The following is a 4,489-nucleotide window of genomic DNA, read 5'->3' as shown; positions in this document are numbered from 1 at the left end:
CCCCCCCAACGCTTCTCATGGATAGTTTTTTTGTTGCTGCAAATATTTTCTTTCTTCTTTCTCTTTCTGTTCTCGTACATGGAAAAATTGCAGCAAAAGGGTGCGATATTTTCCAAGGGAGTTGGGTTTTTGACAATTCATATCCTCTTTACAATTCGACAGAATGTCCCTTGATCGAAAAAGAGTTCGATTGCCAAAGAAATGGTAGAACAGATAAAGATTACATGAAATACAGATGGCAGCCTAGTGGATGCAAATTACCAAGGTACTGTGTGATTCTTACAGTTTTTCTTGTTTTGTTGGCAAAATTTCCGTCGAGTTTAAATATGAAATCAGAACTGATAAAAATTTAGTTTTGAAAGTTGCATCAGAGAAACACATCTATTGGTTAATTCGTAAGTTCTGTTTTGTATTTTTCTGAATTTTCTTTGCTAGAGCTAAACCTCATGGTACTTTCTTCATTATTTATTTATTTTGGCATTTTCTCAAATTTTTCTTTCACAAACTTGTTATTTTTGTTAATTAAGACAATCATCATCAATTATCAGTTGCCTTTGACATATTACAATTTACAACACAACCACCGGCTACATGCGAGTTCTCTTTCAAAGACAGTGATAGATAAAGAGAAGGATGCTTAATTGTTGACAAAGTCTGCTCCTTTTCAAATGCCGTTGATCAACTAGCTCTTGTTTACGCAATATATTTTGTTGTAGATTTAATGGCGTCGATTTATTGACAAAGTTAAAGGGAAAGAGGCTCATGTTTGTAGGAGATTCTTTGGGTCTTAACCAATGGCGATCCCTTACATGCATGCTTCATGTAGCAGTACCAGAAGCTAAGTACACATCAGAAAGGATTAGAGACCTTTTTAAATTCAAATTTCCGGTTAGATTTATTTTCCTCTTTTACTCAAAATTATTCCTGATTACAATATGATATCACATGTATTGGTATTGATTTACAGCCTCAAAGGTAGGAAGAAAGCACAAAGAGAAGGCAGCCACGTTTTTCCTTCCAAAGCACACTCACGGTTTTTCTCCAAAATTCAAAATCACACAAAATTGCTAGGGCTAGACAACCATATATAGAGATATATGTTAGGCTTTAATTGGACCAAAAGAGGGTTAAGTAGGCCAAGACTCAAGAGCTGTCCAATAGGTGAATATATGAGCCATGCGCAATATTAATTTCTTAAGTTACTTCCAACGGTTCATGTTATTTTCGGGTTGAGTCTTTAGATTTGGTTGTTAAAAATCAATTCACCATCGGCTGAAGCCAATGATAATATAATCCGACGCTTTCACATTATCGTCCGAAATTTATTGGGTATTAAAACCCAACAATATACACTCCTGGGATATATGATACATATAATACCAAAGTCTATGTGACATAACAAAATTACATTTAAAGCCATGTAAAAAAATTTGTAGTACACATAACTGTCGAGTTTTAGACAAGTAATTGTATTAAAAACGTAAACATGAGAGTGGAATTCTATATTCCACCGCGAATTTAAGTTATTTGTCACTTTTCAACATGAAATAGATTTGATAAGAATTATGATTATACATGTATATGATAATTTAGTTCCAATTTTGTTGATCTTCTAGTTTGCCAACAAAAACATGGGATTTTTCTTTCTTTCTTTTTTCTTTTTATCCCTTGCTTTTAAGAAGTTAGGTAGATGGTTTGAGTTGAAGCATAGAAAGAGACTAATCTGTCGATCACCCCGAGATGATTTTTCACTTAATATTTGCATGTATTATGTAAAAAGTAGGATTATAACGCTTCAATCATGTTCTTCTGGAATGCATTTCTTGTTGATATCACAAGTGAGCCAAAGGGGAGGGTTTTGAGGCTCGACTCAATCAGTAATAGCAAAATTTGGGTGGAATGGAACTATTGATCTTCGACTCGTGGCATTGGTGGCTTCACACCGGCAGAAAACAGCCGTAATAACTTTTCATCACACCTTGAATTTATGTTCGACGTGTTTCTCTTCTATAATGTCTAATTTATTTGTGTTTCAGTTGGGACTTAATTGTGTACGGAAACTCAACTTTTAAAGATATGGATCGTTTGTCTGCCTATGAGAAAGCCCTACAAACGTGGGCGAAATGGATAGATTCACATGTAGATACAGCAAAGACCAAAGTATTCTTTCAAGGTGTCTCCCCAGATCATGCTAGGTAACATTATCGATAACGTTAATAGTTGATTAGACTTATATTAGTTGCCGAACTTGAAATTCTTTTTTCTTTCCACAGCAAACAAGATATTGAATCTTGTATGGGAAAAACACGGCCGGTGAAATATTCGAGTCGTCCTCATCCCGCAGAATTGGTGCTGGAAAAGATTCTAAGAGCAATGTCGAAACCAGTTTATTTACTAAATATAACTGAATTGTCTGATTTAAGAATAGATGGACATCCTTCTGTTTATGGCAGTGGAGGACATAGTTCTATGGACTGTAGCCGCTGGTGTCTTGCAGGAGTTCCTTATACTTGGAATGAACTCTTCTATGCAGCCCTAGTTCAGAACTAGATTAATATTCATCTACTTATGTTTTTACAAACTAAATATGTCTTTTATGTTCATCTAATTAAATTTAATGAAGTTTCTCTTTCATTTAATCTTTGAATAATGCTATTTAGTCCACTTGGGTTACAACCCCAGTCTATGTGATCCTAATGTAACACACATTCGTCTAAACTTTTCAAGAAAGATAGCCATAAAGATGGCATGAATACCTCTAATATTCTAATTACACTCAGCTATTTCATCCTTAATCCAAGTGGAAACGTCATTAGGGATAACTACACCTGCAACAGTTATAGATGGGACGGTCCAAGCTTTTTCTATACTAACCCAAACCCGTTCATCCTTTGATGTCAAGGAAGCTCTCATTCCTACATTCTAGTAAGCATAATTACTGCTGTCAAAATATGGAGGTACAAAAAATGTCTAACTCCTCTAGATAAACTTGGTCAAAAGATCAAAATTAGGCTTTAATACCAACTGAAAATATTACTATTGCTTTGATACTAATTGATAAATTATTCTTACTAATGCTTTGACACCACTTGTTAGTAATATTAATAGGCAGAATTAATCAATAACAATACTTAAATAATTCATTTAAACCCTAAATGTTAATCAATAAACATGCAAATCAAAAGCATAAAAGTAAATAACTCCAAATATGATCACAGAGGAAGACCCCTTAAAGAACTCTTCATAAGGATCAAAAACCTCAGAGCAAACTTGATAGCAAAATTTACTAGAAAGAGTTAACTTATAGTTATTCCAGACACCGCTAAACCTTAGCTAACTCAGGCCATTTAACTTGTAAATCACCTAAAAATTCCTTTGATTATGCTAGCAGTTCTTGGCAATTCTGGACTACTTTTCTCTCCGCATGGATCACTAACAACGAACTTCGATCACTGTAACTCGAAGCACCTTTTCTCCCAACTTCAGAATTCTGAAGACTTATAGGTAAATGTTGGGGTTTTGTTGGTGTTTGATCAATGGTCTTTTTTGTTTCGATTTGTAATCTAATACAAGAGATATTGGAATATGTATTTGGATTCAAAGGATAATCTCTTGACTTATAAGAAGATTCTACCAATGATAGAACAATATATGTGAATATGAAAATATATGTTTGATTGAATTAAGAGAACTTTTTGAATGAGAAATTGATCTTTAAAGAATGATCTCTATAATCAATATAATGTTCAACCACACCATGATTTTGATTTTAATTACAACTCAAATAACTCTTGATTTTGAATACGAAAATTGTCCATTACAAATTTAGAAATTGTTAATTACGAATTTGGTCCCAACATATCTCTTGCTTTAGCAGCCAGCTATCTTTAATCACCAATTATCTGACACAAAATCGGTTCTAATGGACCAAATGAAAGCAGAAAGAAGTTTTCTCCACTTCAATTACATGCCTTACAAGATTGTGGCTCGTTTTAGCATACCAATCTAAAATTTATGTGCTCATTTTTTTAGGTCTTAATCATATCAAGCAATGGGATTTGATACCATATTAAGAATTGGGTTTCAACTTAAAATATCAACATTTTTTATGGAGTACCTGGAATCCTTATAAGTTAATCAATGTTTCTATCTTTATTCGATATGAGATTTTATCCATTGACATTAGTAGCAGGATTCGTGCCTTCTGCTGTTGTCCCCTGACCGTCCATCCTTGGTCCTATTGGTTAGAATTGAATGTGTTTGTATCTTCTCATTCGCCGTCAGGCCTCAACAAGAGTAACTAGAATACGGATATTACCAATTGCTTAAATGGAGATTTAAGAAGAGAAGGATCTCATGAATACATATGCACAGTCACGGACATACCCACATGGGTCAACAAAAATTTTTTTCTTTTTTTTTTTTTTTTTCTTTCTTTTTTTTTTTTTTTTTAAAATATTTTTATTTTTTTTTTTTTTTTTTTTTTTTT

At 33.4% G+C, this 4,489-nt stretch overlaps 1 pseudogene; it reads left to right on the top strand.

The window, feature by feature from the left end:
- The first annotated feature begins 17 nt into the window (after positions 1-17).
- LOC111376830 lies at positions 18-2,551 on the top strand (annotated as a pseudogene).
- The last annotated feature ends 1,938 nt before the right edge of the window (positions 2,552-4,489 follow it).

This window comes from Olea europaea, unplaced genomic scaffold (genome assembly GCF_002742605.1).
Source record: "Olea europaea var. sylvestris unplaced genomic scaffold, O_europaea_v1 scaffold1564, whole genome shotgun sequence".
In the NCBI taxonomy this organism is placed as follows: Eukaryota; Viridiplantae; Streptophyta; class Magnoliopsida; order Lamiales; family Oleaceae; genus Olea; species Olea europaea.
This window is presented reverse-complemented; position numbering and strand designations above follow the sequence as displayed.